Source organism: Tamandua tetradactyla, chromosome 1 (assembly GCF_023851605.1).
Source record: "Tamandua tetradactyla isolate mTamTet1 chromosome 1, mTamTet1.pri, whole genome shotgun sequence".
In the NCBI taxonomy this organism is placed as follows: Eukaryota; Metazoa; Chordata; class Mammalia; order Pilosa; family Myrmecophagidae; genus Tamandua; species Tamandua tetradactyla.
This window is the reverse complement of record NC_135327.1, coordinates 168819618-168839116: the sequence shown is the minus strand read 5'-3', so window position 1 is coordinate 168839116 and position 19499 is coordinate 168819618. Positions and strand designations below refer to the sequence as shown.

The window sequence follows — 19499 nt, the reverse complement described above, 5'->3', positions numbered from 1 at the left end:
AAAAAAGACATTCAATTTATTTTCAGCAAGTGTGGAGTCAGTTCTTACAACGTTCCAACAAAGTTTCCCTCCCCAACCTGAACCTGTGTTCTAATTCACCAGTTTATACTCCTGAGTGCTTGCTCTCTCAACTTCATATTTTTTGCTGCTTAAAGTGTCACAACTCTGGCCTCTTACTATGTAGAAGTGAGATGATTTAACTCGGCTGTTAGAACTTGTGGGTAGGTTTTCTTTAACATATTTTAATCAGATGAATTCTGTAATCAATATAGTTCCCAGCATTTACCTTTGCACACGATGCCAGTAGTTCCCAAACTTTGTGGCAGATTGGAATCTCCTGATGATCTGTAAAATATGCTGATGTGTAGTTTATATCACAGATATCTTGATTAAATTGGTATAGATGCCACCTTAGCACTGGGATTTTTATAACTACCCAAGTGATCTCATGTGTAGCAAAATTTGGGCACCACCGTGCTACAATATTATGTAAGGAATCTTAGTTTAAGCTATACCATGACTAAAAGGCCTTTAAGGAAGAACATTAACCTATGTAAGACACTGCTATAGGGACAATGCCACTATAAATTGTGCAGTAATATATAAAGGCAAATGGTAAGAGATATTTCAAAGAAACCATTTAAATAATTTTTGCTGTGATTTTTTCAGTTCTTAATTTTATCTAATCCTGTTATTATTCACTCTAGCCTAATGTTTCCTCTTTCTTCCTGGCATTAAAAACTTTTACATATTTTTATAACTTATTTCTTCACTCTGTCATCTCTTGACAGGTTCTATTTAATTCTTTCCTCATTTTTGATGATTGAATCCCTGAAGGCCTCCTATTTATATGCTTTGCTAGACTTATTGTTCATACCATTTTTGTGTCCCCAATTTAAGCATTATAAGATTAGAAGGTCTCAGCAAGTTGTGGGGAAAGACAGTGCTGTACCTCGATTGGGGAAAGACAGTGCTGTACCTCGATTGGGGAAAGACAGTGCTGTACCTCGATACCCAGTCTGCATCAGCTTTTACTTGTTTTTCATCAACATCACCGGGAACTAATTTCTAATTTCTTTCTGTTATTATTCCAAGATCCCTTCCCATTTCTCCCTCTTGCCATTTGCTGCCTTCCAGGCTTCTCTATATATTGAATAACCATGAAGAAAAGAATTTCCTCGAGATATTAGATTGCATTTTTTCAAGATTTTAAAAATTGTCCTTGTTTATTAATGTATATGTGGGCAGTTTTTGTTTAGATTGTCATGTTTTGTTTTAATTAAAAAAATATCAACTGGTTATTTATTTATTTTCTTATTAAGATAGCCCTTACTCTCTTGAGGAAACAGGATTTCCCCATTTCAGGCTACAAACCACAATGCTAAAGCAAGTGTCATGAAGGCAGTACAGTTGTAAGGCTATCATCTTCGCAGCAATAAAATGCAAAATAAATAAAAATTAACTGGAGTTAAAACTGATGCTAGGCATTCCCACAGGGAAAAGGCAAGAGGACTTTAAAAAGAATTCGGTTAGGTTGAGCCACCTCAGTCCTCTCCACTGGCTCTCTCATTGGAGGTACACCAGTTGGGAACAAAGGAAACGTGGCTGGCAGTCAGAGGCTTTGCTTTGGCATCTGCTGAGAAAAGAAATCTTGGAAGTCTTGGAAGACCAGAGAAGCTGGCTTGGGTGAGGCACAATGTGGAAGTTGACGACATACTCAGCCTTAGTTCTTTGTATGGAAATAATGAAAGGCTCAAAAGATGCAAGGTGAAGGCAACAAAGCTTTGTACCGTGTAGCTGATGGAGTGGCCTAGTAGGCCTGCCTGGATCTGAAACTTCGGCAAATCAGAGTCCAGGGCACAGAACCCAAGTAGAACTTGATAAGGTGATAGCCACAAGTCTTGGGCCACTCCATGACTAACACCCACTTGTCATCAAAGCTAAGGAGAGACAAATCAAGGAAGAGGCTGCCACTTTAAGACGGATGGGGCGCTGGCCCAGCAGCCAGTGCAGTGTGTTTGGCATTTATAATAGTTCCTTTGAACCGACAGTGGATCTGCATTGCAAAATTGTTGCTGGAAGCTGAGCAGGGAAACTGGACGTCACTGTGCAGGGTGGCATTATGGAAGAGGTTGCAAAAGTTCTCAAAGAATTTTAAGAGCAACACTGAGTTTTCTCAAACACAGCAATCATTTTCTGTTGTCACTTTACTGTAAACTACACACAAAAAAAGAAGCCTGTAATGGGTCTGTGACCCGAAGTGTCACTACATCCTCACTTATATACTTGATAAAACAGATAGTTTTCATCCAGAAGCTGCATTTTCCACATGCTTGGCTGATGCAATTGGTCAAAATACTGGAAGAAGTGTCTCATGGTCATTGCCCTACCATCCTGGTTTATCTAATGACACAAGTATACCAGCAGCCGTGTTTTAAGAAGTTGACAAAAGGATGCCTGAAGGGATTTGGCCGTGCCTGTCTTCCTGTCTTGCTGTACTTCAGGAGAAACAGCTGACAGTGAGACGGTCATCCTGGTAGCAAAAGCAGCCAGTAGTCTGCACATCAATGAAAGTGACTTCGGGAGTCCTGGAAGACATGGCTTGTCTGCTGCTGCACTCACAAGATGGCCAGGATGTTCTTGCACAAGCACAGTCCTTGGTTGTGTGACAGGACCACTTTGTCACACTTGAAAGTAGGAGTATCCCATAAGTTACGGTCAGTGTGCAGGTGAGTCACGTGGAGGGAATAGTGCTCTAGAGGGGTCTGTGGGTTGGGAGTCACTGATTCACTGACTCCCTGTTCCCATCGGCCTCACAGAGAGAGGGAGAGGCTTCAGGGAGGTAGGCAGCCAAGCCCACGAAGACGCTGCGGCAGTCGCGGGTGAAAAGGCTGCGCTTGCGATTCAGGTGCTGGCGGCTGGTCCCCAACCTGGTCGTGCGCAGGTGCAGCAAGACAAGAAAGCGTTCAAAGAGCCGGGCCCGGGTGACTGACTGCTGGTCATCACCACTGGACAGGATCGCCCTCTGTATTCCTGAAGTAGGTCCTCTGCTGTCTGGCAGCCCTGGCACTCATAGATTTCAAGAGAGATCTGGTCTGAAGAAAAAGCAATTAAGTAGCACCCATCAGGTGAGAATTTACTGAAGAAACAAGGAGGCTCCTCAACGTTGACGGTGGTAAAGTTGGGGAGGACATTGTGGTGGAGCGCTCAGACCTGATGCCACTGGGCTCCTACCTAGCCGGAACTGATCCGCAGGCATTCCAAGAGGTGCATGACATTTTGGTTTTGGGTTCTTTGAAGTTTGATGGTAGAGATATGATGATCCATTATCACATCCCTGTTGGGTCGGAGCTCCTGCGTGCTCGGTGCGCGCCTTGCCTGGCCCCTCCGCCCCCTCCCAACCCCGCGACCCCGCTGCCCGCCGCTGCAGCAGGTTGGCCTGTTTTTGTAACCCTTCCTATTGCTTTGACAAGATAAATGAAATGTGACTTCATACGCCTTGTACTTCCTCCTGGAAACTATTAATATCTTTAGTAAAGTCAGAACTAAAGCATTAACAATAGTCCATATCACAGTTGCCTTAAATGGATTGGTTAAATTTTTTTAGTTTTTCAAACATGATTCTACCTAATGCCTGCATTTCTTTTACTTGTTTTTTTCTGACTAAAAAAGACAATAAATTGCAATTAGGAAAAAATTGGAAATTAAGGAATATTATTTTTTAAATCAAGAAGAAAATCACATACTTATGCTGAAGTAAGCACTTGTTAATTTTGGCATATTTCTTCTTATTCTTTTTTCCTATATATCTTTTCACTTTTTTATGATAAAAAAAATTTTCTAGCACAAGAAACACACATCTGTCTAACACCTAGATAGACTTAACGGTTACTAAGATTTTGCAATAAATGGTTTATTTTTTTCTCTGTCTTCTTTGTCTCTTCGTAACTCTCTGTCTTTATCTCTCTTTTAAGAAGGAGTGAATTATATCACTTTACCTTCTGCAAAATAAGACATTATTCTATATAATCACAATAACATTATCATCAAAATTAGTAAGTCTCAAATATAATCTAACACCCAGTCTGTATTTTTAAATATTCTTGATTTCCCCCAATATTTTTTATAACTGCTTGTTTTGTTCAAGCCAGGATATAAGGATGGTCATAGGGTTGTTATGTTTCCTCCATGTTTTCATGAGATTTCCTTTGGAAGAGACCAGTCATGTAGATTATTCCACATTCTGGTGGGCGATTGCTTCCTCAAGATGACTTTTAACTTGTTCTTCTGTTTCCTGTAAACTGTAAATTAAATCTAAGGCCTTGATTAGATTTAAGATAATTTTCTGACAAGGCTGCTTCATAAGAGATGCTGTGTAATCATATTAGTTCATGAATGGTGGCACATAACATCAGGATGTCCCAATAGGAGTGATGCTGTTTGATCCCCTTAATTAGCGCCATCTCATTCCCCCATTATTTCCTTTTGTGATTGGCAAATAATCTATGGGTTGAATTTTGGTACTTTCAATTATCCAGGCCGCATTGCTCTTTCACTTAATGGTGTTAGCATCCACTGAGATTTTTACCTAAATTAATCGTTTCATTGGTGTCACAAAACAGTGGTTTTCTAATTCTATTCTTTCTACATTTATTTGCTGGCATTATTCTATAAAGAAAAGCTTACCCTCATAAGCTTTGGTTCCTTCTAATATGATAGGTTGAGCACTTATTTCCCATATTGGTCAATTTTCATAGTATATAATTGGTGTAATATTGCATAATTTTTTAAGACACAAAGTTAAGATCATACGCATATATTGTTTTTATACTCCTTTTAATTAATATACTGGAGTTAGCATCTTCTCATATCTGGGAAATGCTGGCATAATAATTTATAAATATTTCCTTTAATTACTATGTATAATTTTTCTGTATGGTTGTGTCAAAATTCCTTTTACTTTTCTATTTAAAGATTTAAATTGTTTCTAGTTATTCACTGTCACAAATAATAGTTTGGAACATTTTGTGTCTGAATCCTATTTAAATTTTGGCTTATTTCCTTAGTATAGTCTTTCTATTTTCTTAAAATCCAGTTAAGCATGTAATATGTGAAGCTCCCTGGTGAGTGATTGCTTCATGGACTTATAATGGGCCTTAATTAAATTCTGACTTCCCTTTCTTTAGGTATAATGCTCATTTAGTGCAATAGTTTGCCTCATACTACCTTGTTTGTTACTTCACCTTTTTATATATGCTCTCTTTTTCTACTGCTTTATCAGCCCTTTGAGGTCAGATATTGTGTTTTGTTTCTTTGTGTATCCCTAGGATCAAGCATTATGTTTTTTTTGTTTTTTTTTTAAGGGAAACATCTTTAAACATTTTCTTATTTTATTATATTTTGTTTGTTTTTTTTTTTTTTTTTTACATGGGCTGGGGCCGGGAATCGAACCGGGGTCCTCCGGCATGGCAGGCAAGCACTCTTGCCCGCTGAGCCACCGCGGCCCGCCCTCAAGCATTATGTTTTATTCCTCTTAGATATAAGGAAAGATTTGTTAAAAATGTTGGTGATCTTATAAGGTTTTACTTCATTGTGGCAAATTTAGTAGCCAAAAAGTGATTAGAGTTGTCACTGATTTTGGAAGCTAATGTCTAGTGGAGGGTTCACTTAAGGTCTTTTCCTTCTATTAAAAGGCTGCATCATTTTGTGTGTGTAATGTGGGAAAGGGGAGGGTGTGTTAATGTGTTTCCTAAATTATTCCCATGTCCTGGATAAGGTATTGTTCAATCCTCCGTGTGTGATAATTCCTTTATTTTGAAATACTATCTAACACATCTTCTGAGGAATACTACCGAAAGGACCTAAGGTGGCCAATTGGGAGTAAGTTGGCTGGATGCTGCCCTCATAGTTTTACAGTATCTTCTCCTGGGAAGAGTTCATTGACAGAAGAGCCTGCATAAAAGCAGGAGTGGAGGGGTGTCTAACATTCATCTTGGGACAGGAAAAGTAGGAGAGATAAAGCCTTTATTTCCTAGAATGGCTATTATTTATTTATTATTGCTAGACATCATTGATTTTCTCCTAACAGCTACTTTGCAAGGAATTATTTTCATGAAAAACAGCTGACCAGTGGTATGACTTTCTTTTTAAGAGTCCTTTGATTTTATTTCAAACAAATTAAAGTTGGTATTTAATACAGTATTATTACCTATCATCTATCAAATAGTCTCTCTTCATTATACTTCACACACACACACACACACACGCACACACACACACACACACACACACACACACACACACATATATATATATATATATATATTTTTTTTTTTTTTTTACGTGGGCAGGCACCAGGAATCAAACTTGGGTCTCTGGCATGGTAGATGAAAATTCTGCCACTGAGCCACCGTCACACCACACTACACCTAATTGTTTTAAAGTTCAGTTTTTTAAGCAATTTTTTTGTGGTATGAAACATTTCAGGAATGTTTAGACCTATGATAATGAATTGTCTTTTGCTAAAACTGGCAGATGGATAGAATCATTCTTCTCTATGAGCAAACAATAACTCTGTATCATGGATCATAGAATAAACTTTAAAATAAATGATTGTATTTTTCTTTTTTTGTTTTAAAGTAGAGGAGAATTTCTTTAATACACTTTGTCTGCACTAAAGATAGGCATACTACCTTATTAATAAATTCAGGTCTCCAGAGCCCAGTATGATGAATAACAGATGCTCAATAAAATTTTCTTGAGTCAATGAATGAAAATTTCCCTGTTGCTATGGGTAGGGCCTAATCAAAAAACAAATAGGGTAGCTCAGGTAGCCTGTCAATAACATAGCCCTTGCAGTCCTTATAATAGATGATAATACCTCCTTTTAACTTAAAGAAATAATTTTATCTCTCTCTTTTGGGCCAATAAGATAGATATCATTTTTCTTTTCAAAGGTGAGAGATGTTTAAAAATGCACAAAAAAGGCATCATGGAAAAACACATAAAAATTAATTGACCTTTAGTATTTTCAATGTTTTAGAAACATTAGCCCCATTCATTATCATAACATCTTATAAAATAAGTGTTTTTTGTCTTCTGCACATTGAAGAATAAATTGAGGGATGACGTCTATAGTGAATGTGTTGAATTATTTAGTGTTTTAAGAATCTTCTCATTTTTATATCCAGTATGCAGAATTTATTCATATTTTGATGGAATGTAATTTCCATGATTATATTAATCATAGTTAGTGCAAAACAATTTATTAGTTATGGGAAATACCAAACAAATTTTAAAAAGGGAGTAGAAAGTAAATGAACTATCCACCAATGGACCAAAGCTTTAATTAGCAGGGAAAAAACAATGAAATAAAAAGAGACTAACCACTAAATTACATTCCTTCTTATGTTTACATTTAGAACCAACCACTCTGTCATTGACAAGCCCATTTCAAATTCCCATGTCAGTAGCCTAGAACTATTACTTTGTTCCCTTTCTCTGGTTGCCCTAAGATTCAGACTTCCCTGTACATATGCCCCTGTCTGTTGTCATCTGTTGTAAACTTCCTAGAGGCTGCTCTGAGACTGTCTTTCTCACATTGTATCAAGTCCATATGTTCTTTACATTCTGACATACCATTTATCTCCATGACACTAATTGACGCTGTGTATACCTAACTATACGCCATCATTTTTTATCTGTGTCTCCAAATCCCTACCTATTCCCACACTGGCTTAATGAAAGGATGTGGCAAAATATATAGTTCACCCTCGAGAAAACAAAGGACTTCTGGAGGTCAATCTATATAGATTGGACAAATGATTGCAGTGCTAGGGGAGTGTTTTGTTTTCTTTGCCACTCCTTCCAACCCCACCCAGTAAACTCTTTCAGTACTGGAATTTTTCCCAGGCCTGGTTTAAAAACCTCCCCAACCAAATCACCAGTAAAGAATTGCAAACTGAAAAAGTGAAGGGTGTGTGTGTGACAAGAACAAGTTCTAGGCTCAATTTTGAAGGCAAATTTTATTTCCTTTGACTTACACTCTCCTTTCCCTTCCCTAGTTGCTTCTTACTCTCTTAGGTATTTAAGTCAGGGTAGAAAACAATAAAAATAATTACTCTAAAATGTTGTGGTATCACTATTATTTATTTTTTTAAATAACTCCTGTGATATAGTGTTATTTCCATTTAACAGAAGAGAAAAATAGAGTTCAAAGAAGTTAAATGATTCACAGAATCAACAACTGGCAGAAGTTGGACTTAATCCAGGCCTTTTGACTCTAATTTGGTACTTCAATTCCTAAATCACAGTGGAAGGAGAATTGTGCAATTCTTATATGAGAAATGACAAAAATGAACATAAGATAAAAGACCATATTGAGATTTCAAAATATTAGCCTAACAACTACAGACAAAGTCCTTTTTGGATAGGAAGTTGCAAGGAAATAGAATATCAAAAATTTCTTCTAGTTTACCAGATTGGTAAAGTCAACCCTATAAAAGGCTATGCTGCATTAATTTCAGAAATGGTAGCTAGAACAATAATAAGAATGGAAGTCCATAAAATGCACAGGAAATATCTAAAAGAAATCTAAATGAAAAACATTAAAAAATGAAAACAACAGTTCTATGTTAAAGAAAACACATCCAAAGAATCAAAGTGAGGAAAATATAAAATTTCAATCTCAGTTGCTGCAATAAACTGTGAGTGGCTAAAATATGAATCCTTCTTCATTGCAATATAACTGCCAATCAACCAGAGAGAATAACAGCCCATGCAACTGAGGAACATTAAGCATGACAAGAGATTATATACAGTCACTCTATGTATTATAAAAGGAATTTCTTTGTAGATTCTAAAGCATATACTTTATTTAGAGTAGGAAACAATTCAACATCATAAAAAAACTCTGTTAAAATGAAAATAAATCTCTTTGGGCTTCTCTCCTAGAATAATTCCCATCTAATATAGTCAGTCCATCTGTGACATGTTAGAAGGGAAAGAAGAAGAGTAATGGAGAAAATATCTCTGTTCAATCCTGTTTATTGAAAATGCTTTGTCAATTTTTAAATGACTTTTCTTCCTTGATGAACAGAGGATCTTGCTATAGCCATTATGAATGATGGATTTCTTTTGAGTTTAAGTGCAGCTCATGTGCTTATCTAACCTTACTGTAATATTTTTAAGAAAAAATATTAATGCAAAAATGTAAAGACAAAGGTAAAATTCATCCATAATTCCTTTGCATAGAGATAATTACTATTAGCATTTTAGTGTATTCTTTATTTGGATTTTAGAATGCATACATCAGAAGGATATTTTCATGGCACTAGTTTCTTGTAAATTTCTTTGTTTTTTTTTTTTTCCTTTTGCATGGGCAGGCACCGGGAATCAAACCCAGGTCTCCGGCACGACAGGCGATAATTCTGTCACTGAGCCTCCATCACACTGCCCAGTTTCTTTGTTTTTTATTCATTCACCTGTATCTGTTTTTACTAGAGAAATAGTAGGTTTACAGAAAAAACATGCAGAAGATAGAGTTCACATAAACCTCCCTTCCCCATTATTAACACGTGTTAATGTATGTAAAATATTCAACTGATGAGGGAATATTATTGTAATTATATATTAACTGTAGTCCATAGTTGACAATAGGGTTCCCTAGTTGTGTTGCCGAGTCCCATGTTTTTGTTTAAATTTTTATTCTCGAAACATATACACAACTTTCCCCTTTTTACCAAAATTCCCTTACCAAAATTTCCCCTTTTACCAAATTCAAATCCATAATTTAGTGTTATTAATTACAGTACAAATGTTGTGCTTCCAGCACCACCACCCATTACTAAACTTTTTTTATCACCCCAAACAAAAACTCTGTATCAATTAAGCATTAACTCAACATTTCCTACCTGCCACCCCCGGCCCATGGTAGCCTATATTTTAGTTTCTGACTCTATAGATTTGCTAACCTAATTATTTCATATCAGTGAGATCACGCAGTATTTGCCTTTTTATATCTTGCCTATTTCATTCAACATGATGTCTTCAAGGTTCATCCATATTGTCATATGTATCAGAACTTCATTCCTTTTTCTGGCAGAATAATATTCCATTGCATGTATATTCCACATTTTGTTTATCCACTCATCTGTTGATGGGCAATTAGGTTGCTTACACCCTTTGGCAATGGTGAATAATGCTGCTGTAAACACCAGTGTGCAATCATCTGTTCAAGTCCCTGTTTTCACTTATTTTGGGTGTATAGCTTGAAGAGGGATTGCTGGGCCCTGCAGTTTCTGAGGAACCACTAAACTGTAGGTGCACTATTTTACATTCCCACCAATGGTGAGCAAGTACTCCTATTTATTCACATTCTCTCCAAACTTGTAATTTTCCTTTTTTTTTAAATAATAGCCATTCTAGTACATGTGAAATAATATCTCATGTGGCTTTCATTTGCATTTGCCTAAGGGCAGATGATGTTGAACATTTTTTTCATGCTTTTGCCATTTGTATATTTCATTTGGGGAAAGGTCTATTCAAATCTTTTGACCATTTTTATATTGGGTTGTTTGCCTTTTCATTTTGAGCTATAGGAATTCTTTATATATTCTGTATATTAAACTCTTATCGGAATATGGTTTCCAAATATGTTCTCCTATTCTGTAGGTTGTCTTTTTACTTTCATGATTAATTCTTTTGATGTACATATGTTTTTAATTTTGGGCCTATTAATCTATGTTTACTTTTGTTGCTTGTACCTTGACTGTAAAGTTTAAGAAACCATTCCCAAATATAAGATCCTGGAAAATTTTCCCTATGTTTTCTTCAAGGAATCTTATAGTTCTGGTTCTTATATTTAGATCTTTGATCCATTTTGAGTTGTTTTTGTATTTGGTTTGAGGTAGGGACTTCCCTCTATTCTTTTGCAAATAGAAATCCAGTTTTCCCAACACCATTTGTTGAAGAGACTATTCTTTCCCAATTGAGTGGACTTTGTACTCTTGTCAAAATTAGTTGGCTATATGTGTGAGGATTGATTTCCGAGCTCTCAGTTTGATTCCACTGGTCTATATGTCTGTCCTTGTGCCAGTACCATGCTCTTTTAATTACCATGGTTTCATAATAAGTTTTAAGATCAAATAGTGTATTTTCTCCAACTTGGCCTTCTTTTCAAGATAGTTTTGACTGTTTGGGGCCCCTTAACCTGCTATATAAATTTGATGATTGGTTTTTCCATTTCTGTAAAAAGTATTGTTGGTATTTTGATTGGACTGTGGTGAATCTGTAAATATCTTTGGGTAGAATTGGCATTTCAACAATATTTGGTCTTCCAATCTGTGAACACAGAATGTCCTTTCATTTATTTAGGTCTTCTTTAATTTCTTTTGGCAATGTTTTTTTAATTTTCTGGGTATATGTCCTTCATATCCTTGGTTAAATTTATTCCTAGATACTTGATTATTTTAGTTGTTATTTTAATGTAAGCTTTTTCTTGATTTCCTCTTCAGATTATCCATTACTAGTGCATAGAAATACTACTGACTTTTGCAGGTTGATATTGTGTTCCACCACTTGGTTGAATTTATTTATTAGTTTTTTTAGTTTTGTTATAGATTTTTCAGGTTTTCTGTATGTAGGATCATGTCATCTGCAAATAAAGAAAGTTTTAATTCTCCCTTTCCAATCTGTATGTATCTCTTTTATTTGTTTTTCTTGCCTAACTGTTCTGGCTAGAACTTCCAGTGCAATGTCGAATAACAATGGTGACAGTGGACATCTTGGTCTTGTTCCTGGTGTTCAAGGGAAAGCATTCAATCTTCCACTATTGAATTTGATTTTCATATATACCTGTTATCATATTGAGAAAGTTTCCCTCCATTCCTAGTTTTCTACGTGTTTTATCAAAAAAGAGTGCTAGATTTGTCATATGCCTTTTCTGTGACTATATGTTTTTATTCCTTCATTTGATTAATGTGATATATTTCATTAATTGTTTTTCTGAAGATGAACTACTCTTGCATACCTCCTCTAAGCTTCTGTTTTCATCTACAAAATTTGGGATAGCAACAAATACAGGCAACACAGACATAAATATCAGAATATACACAAGTGTGTGTGAGCATGAGTGCATGTGTGATGATGATAGAACTTTCTAGCTCTAAAATACTATGATTTTAGATGAAGGATATGGTTGAAAACAATTGATGGCTAAACATGCTATTTTTAAAAAATATTTTTATTGACAAATATTCACACACATGCAGTCTATACATGGTGTACAATCATCGGCTCACAATATCATCACATAGTTGTGTATTCATCATTATGATCATTTTTTAGGATATTTGCATCACTCCAGAAAAACAAACAACTCATACATACCATTCCCCTTACACCTCCCTCCATTGACCACTAGTATTTCCATCTACCCAATTTATTTTATCCCTTATCCCTCCTATTACTTATTTATTTTTATCCAACTATATATATTTTTTTACCATATGATCATTTCATTCTTTATATATAATCAATAACTCACAATATCATCACATAGCTGTATATTCATCACCATGATCATTTCTTAGAATATTTGCATCAATTCAGAAAAAGAAATAAAAAGAAAAAAGAAAAAAACTCATACATACCATACCCCTTATCCCTCCCTCTCATTGACTGCTAATATTTTCATCTACCCAATATGTTTTAGCCTTTGTTTCTCCTATTTTTTCCTATATCCCTTACCATTTCCTTTAGTTGATCACTAGCATTTCAATCTACTAAATTTATTTTAACATTTGTTCCCCTATTATTTATCTGTTTTTAATATGTATGTTTTACTCATCTGTCCATACCATAGGTAAAAGGAGTGTCATACACAAGGTTTTCATAATCAGAAAGTCACATTGCAAAAGCTATGTCATTATACAATCATCTTCAAGAAACATGGCTGCTGGAACACAGCTCTACATTTTCAGGCACTTCCCTTCAGCCTCTCCAATATACCCTAACTAAAAAGGTGATATCTATATAATGCGTAAGAATAGCCTCCAGGATAACCTCTTGACTCTGTTTGGAATCTTTCAGCCATTGACACTTTATTTTGTCTCATTTCTCTCTTCCCCCTTTGGGTTGAGAAGGTTTTCTCAGTCCCTTGATGCTGAGTCTCAGCTCATTCTAGGATTTCTGTCCCACATTGCCAGGAAGGTTAACATCCCTGGGAGTCATGTCCCACATAAAGAAGGGGAGGGCAGTGAGTTTGCTTGTCATGTTGGCTCAGAGAGAGAGAGAGAGAGAGGCCACATCTGAGCAACAAAAGAGGTTCTCTGGGGGTGACTCTTAGGCCTAATTTTAAGTAGGCTCAGCCTATTCTTTGCAGGAATAGGTTTCATAGAGGTGTATCCCAAGATTGAAGGCTCAGTCTATTGATTTAGTTGTCCCCACTGCTTGTAAGAATATCAGGGATTCCCCAGATGGGGAAGTTTAATATTTCTTCCTTCCTCCTCAGTCTCCCAAGGGGTCTTTGCAAATACTTCTTTATTCATTGTCCAGATATATACAAGGACATCACATTAACCTGGACAAACCAACAAAATCTCATGCCCTATTCAAGATTCCATGTACTTATGGTATTAAAAACTAAACTGACCATGCAAGTTAAATTAGGTAACACACTACCTAAAATATAAATCTTGCACCAAATTAACATCTCTCCCTGTTCTAGTTTGAAAGATGCAGGAATGCAATAAACGAGAAATAGAATTTTTTTAAAAAGGGGAATTTAATAAGTTGCATGTTTATAGTTCTAAGTCCGTGAAAATGTCCCAATTAAAGCAAGTCTTTAAAAATGTCCAAATTAAGGCATCAACAAGAGGTTACCTTCACTCCAGAAAAGCTGATGAAGTCTAGGGTTTCTGTCTCAACTGGAAAGGCACATGGCATACATGGTGATGTCTGCTAGTTTTCTCTCCAGGCTTCTTCTTTTGTGAAGCTACCCCAGGGTCATGTTCTTTCTTCATCTCCAAAGGTCTCTGGCTACGTGTGCTCTGTGGTTCTCATGGCTTTCAAGCTTTTTCCAAAATATTTCCTTGTTTAAAGGACTCCAGTAAACTAGTAGGACACACCTTGAATGGGTGGAGTCACATCCCCATCTAATCAAAAGGATGCACCCACAATTGGGCACGCCATATCGACATGGAGATAATCTAATCAAGAGTATCCACTGTACAGTACTGAATCAGGATTAAAAGAAACAGCTGCTCCCCACAAGATTGGATTAGGATTAAAACATGGCTTTTCTGGGGTAAATAATAGTTTCAAACCAGCACGCTCCCTTTGGTGTCACACAGAAGTTGAAGTTTTAAAATATGGATGATATCATCCTTTACCCTGTATTCTGATTTATCTTAATACTATCCAGATCAGCTTTATTCATATCTCTACTCGAAGTCTGATCACTTTTTTCCAACTTTTTAAACAGTTTCTGTATGGGATATTGCTGACTTTCATAGCTTCAGAACTCTGACTCTGAATCTCAGTCACATAAATACCCGAAATTTCTGACAATAACCAGGTTATATACAAACAGCTCAGCTATTTAGAAATAACAGTTACAACTCCTGAGTACATGTGACTGCTGTAAGAGTTTACAACCTGGGACCCTTTACAATAGTGCCCAAACTGATAACCCAAGTTCTCAACTTTAGTTCACTGAAGTTTTTGTATTATGGTTAGTCCTTATGATTGAGGCATGATAGTATTTGTCTTTTTGTTCCAGACATTTCATTCAACATACAGTCCTAAAGGTTCATACACCTAGTCTCATGCCTCACGACTTCATTCCTTCTTGCAGCTGCTCAGTAGTCCATTGTATTATACACCATAGTTCCCCCTTCCATTTCCCAGTCTTTGTACTATTAGGCCACCTCCATTCATTATGAATCCGGAACACTGCTGCCATAAACACCAGTGTGCAATTGTCCATTCATGTCCCTACACTCAATTCCTCCAGGTATATACTAAACAAGGGGGTTTCAGGATCATATGGCAACTCCTCCCCTCACCTCCTGCCGAACCACCACAAGGCCTCCAAGGGGCTGCACCTCTCAGTTTCCCCTATTGTGCTGGTTTGAAATGATGTATGGCCCCTAGAAAAGCCATGTTTTAATCCTAATCCCATTTTGTAAAGGCAGCTGTTTCTTCTAATCCCTATTCGGCATTATATGTTTGAAACTGTAGTTAGATCATCTCCCTGGAGATGTGTTGTAATCGAGAGTGGTTGTTAAGATGGATTAGGTGACAACGTGTCTCCACTCATCTGGATGGGTCTTGATAAGTTTCTGGAGTCCTATAAAAGAGGAAACATTCTGGAGAATGAGAGATTCAGAGAGAGCAGAGCATAATGATGTAGCCACAAATGTCTACCAGCCAGAGACCTTTGGAGATGAAGAAGGAAAATGCCTCCCAGGGAGCTTCATGAAACAGGAAGCCAGGATAAGAAGCTAACAGATGATGCCGTGTTGGCCATGTGCCCTTCCACATGAACCCTGACCATGTTCACCATGTGCCTTTCCAGATGAGAGAGAAACTGTTACTGTGTTTGCCATGTGCCTTCTACTTGAGAAAGAAGCCCTGAACTTCATTGGCCTTCTTGAACCAAGGTACCTTTCCCTGGATGCCTTTGATTGAACATGTCTATGGACTTGTTTTAATTGGAACATTTTCTTGGCCTTGGAACTGTAAACTAGCAACTTATTAAATTCCCCTTTTTAAAAGCCATTCTGTTTCTGGTGTATTTCATTCTGGCAGCTAGTAAACTAGAACACCTACCAATAGTGATCCCTTTCTCCACATTTTCTCTAGCACTTGTTTCTCTCTGTTCATTTTTAAACAGTTTTATTCACACATCGTGTAATCCAACCTAAGTGTATAGACATGCCTTCACCACCAGAATCTATATGAAGACATTTTCTTTTTTTCCACCAAAAATTCATACCACTCCTCCATGCCCTCCTGCCTGTTGACATTTAGTTTTGGCATAATGCCTTTGTTACATTCAGTGGAAACATGTTATGATGTTCCTGTTGACTATAGACCCTAGCTTACATTGATTGTACTTTTTCCTATATACCATCATTTTCAGCACTCAGCAATGTTGACATTCATTTGTTCTCCCTCATGCAAAAATGTTTTTTTATTTGTACATTTAATCACCACCATAGTCCACTCCAGGCATTCCTAAATTATACCATTTCAGTCTTTATCTTCTGTTTTTCTTTCTGGTTTCATATATACATGCTATTTTGACCTTTTTTTTCCCTACTGGATCTAATGAAGAAGTATTGTTTTGTTTGTATTGTATTTTAGATAAATTTTATGCTTAATTTTAAGTTTTCTCTTCTGGCAAGTCATTTCCCAGTGAACTTTTGGCTATTTAACAGAGAAACCTACCAACACTACCAACAACAGTAGTGGGAAGCAGTAGCATCAATAAAATAAAACAAGATAGACTTCAAACCCCCATTTGATATTATAGCATAATTTTTAAGTGCTAACAGATTTACCTAACTATGTCTTGTTCTCTAAGAATTACTGGCATGGTTCCATAAGACCTGGGCCTTGTGACCTTGTTCACATTGGCTGTGAGTTTTCTTTTGGTGCTGATATATGTGTCAGAACTGATATTCTGAAAATGAATACTGACAATTGACAAAGTAAGACATTTGTGGCAAGAAACAATTTCCACGTTACACGTTTTCTGCTATATGGGCATCTATTAAGCAACAATTAATACTGTGGTAGGCAGTTACCTGGTAAAGTTCTGAGACCACTGGCCTTTTGTTCCTACCTCATGCTCTTAATACATCAAGCTAATGATTGCCAGATCACTAAGTGTACTTACTAAGAGGTGTTTAGACATAGTCTATGGGATAACCTATAATTTTGCCATTAGAGTTAGGAGGAATACCTTGGCTTAGGGGCTTTGGAGCTATATCAGCAAGGCATTCTAGGTATGAGAGCATGCATTTCAAGTGTCAAACTTAGTGCTTAGGATGTATTTGGTGTTTAATAAATGTCAATTAATTATTTATTCTATTAAAGAGTCTGAAGTCATTGTAGGTACAAACATGAAATGGTTTCATTTGCATAAGTTATGCTCTGCCTTTGGGTAATAGGCTCCTTAAAGACATCACATTGAAATTCCATAACTTTAGGAAGATTTTAGTTATTATAACAGCTCCACAACTGTATTTTAATTCATTTTCAAATATTAGACCCATACTTGGCCCAATGCTCTCCCAAATGATGCTATTCTCTTCTGTTACTTCCTAAAAGACAAAGAAAGTCAGTCAGGAAGATTGATGGTTTCCAAACTACGCTTCCCCTCTCCTCACCCCACCACCACCACCAAAAAAGGAAAAAAAAAACAAAAGACAAAACTAAACCACCAAGTGCCTAATGCTGCGTCAAAGAATGACGACAGACCTGAAAGAAGCCTTAACTGGGAGGTGGGGTGAGGCAGCTTACATTTCCACTGTCTGGAGCAACGAGGATTCTTAAGCATCCATGGGTCAAGATGACACAGCCGAAGGAGTCTGAGCGTCGGCCATCCTGCTGCCACTGCACTGAATGATGACCCAACAGAGAACTTTTGAGAACTTTAGAGAACTTTTGCTCTAGCTGCTTGGTAATTGTGTTGGTGGTGGTGGTGGTGGTGATGGTACACGGTGGAATAATGGTTTCTAATTAGTCTGACTTGACTAATTAGAATGAGGAGAGAGAACACAGTAAATACTCTCTGAGAAACCTCCTTTCACCCTTTCCTTCTTACTATTTATGCTCTGCTGCTGTGGTGGGAAGGAAGTGGGAAAAGCAGAGTCTGAGTCTCCTTACAGTAGGAGCTGTGGTGTGAAACATTCGCGTTTATCTAAGTTGTGACTGAGTAACTGATTCTTAAACACTGATTTGCACTTGCACACTCATTTGTGGTAGCAAGCAAATGCCAGCTCACTCTGAGGTATATTTGTTCATTCTTCAAAGGGTGCTAATAGGGACCTCCTGCTTGCACAGTCCCTGGCAAAGGAGACCTGGCTTGAACTCAGCCCCTATCATGGCCAGAGCCCAATCCATAGATGGTCCACTTCACCAGCCTTTTGCTGTCAGGGTCCCATCAACTGTTGGGTCATCATTCAGTGCAGTGGCAGCAGGATGGCCGACGCCCAGACTCCTTCGGCTGTGTCTTCTTGACCCATGGATGCTTAAGAATCCTCGTTGCTCCAGACAGTGGAAATGTAAGCTGCCTCACCCCACCTCCCAGTTAAGGCTTCTTTCAGGTCTGTCGTCATTCTTTGACGCAGCATTAGGCACTTGGTGGTTTAGTTTTGTCTTTTGTTTTTTTTTTCCTTTTTTGGTGGTGGTGGTGGGGTGAGGAGAGGGGAAGCGTAGTTTGGAAACCATCAATCTTCCTGACTGACTTTCTTTGTCTTTTAGGAAGTAACAGAAGAGAATAGCATCATTTCAATAAAATGGTGGCTTCCCAAACTGTGACCTCCTCTTAGTTCAATCCTTCCCTCCTTAGTTCTGCCAGAATGGCAGCCCTCCTCAAGCCCTGTGTGATGGTGGCTTGCTCACAACAGCTTGTGGCTTTGACTCAGAAAGTGGAGACTCTCTGGCCCTTTTTTTTCGACCTCTGGGTTGTAGCTGTTAATTCTGTCACTCAGCACTTAATGCTATCCAATTACTTTAGTTTTTCTCCTAAGCAGAAATCTTGGACATACCATCCAACTCTGAGATATGAAAATCACTTGATTAAAAAGAGGAACTCATCTTGAGACATAGCTTTGCTAAGGAAAATTTAATACTAGATTTAATAGATCTGGGACTGCAGTTACACTAGGGAATGCCCCAAACACCATCTGGGCAGGTGTCTACTTAAACAGCAGCTCTTTATTTACTGGGGGCACTAGTCTCTGTACGGTCTCTCATCTTCACAATATATTGCAAGGGGAAGTAATATCAATAATATCCATTCTGTGCATGAGGAAATTGATGTTTAGAGAAGTTAAGTGGTTGTCTAAATTAGGTGACCCTCCTAAGTACCAGCATCAGGACTTGCTGTTTTTGAACATGAATATCCTCATTCCAACATCTGTATTATGTTTTATGGTTCACAAAACATCTTTTCTAAATATGTTAGAGCAGGCTAAGCTGCAGGGACAAGGGGCTCAAGCACAAGAACTCAAGAAAACAGAAGTTTCTTTCTTTCTTTTGTGACAGTCGTGGCAGTTGTTCAGGCCAGGGAGTGGCTTCTCCGTGTGGTTATACAGGCTCCTTTCATCTTGTGACTCTGTTATCCTTTTGTTATCTGTTATCTTTTTAAGTCAGATTCATTTGGGTACTATTTACATATAGTAAAATTCTATCTCTTTGGTTTTGCTATTCACTGAGTTTTACAATGTACGCAGTTGTGTAACCACCAAAACATTCGAGGTACGGAA

The 19499-nt window shown here is 37.3% G+C and overlaps 1 protein-coding gene and 1 pseudogene across 1 annotated transcript in view; one reads left to right on the top strand and one right to left on the bottom strand.

The window, feature by feature from the left end:
- Positions 1-19499, top strand: part of ZNF800 (zinc finger protein 800) — a 235708-nt gene that overhangs the window by 33928 nt on the left and 182281 nt on the right. The gene's annotated exons all lie outside the window — the stretch shown is intronic.
- Positions 1567-18347, bottom strand: LOC143681637 (DET1 homolog; annotated as a pseudogene).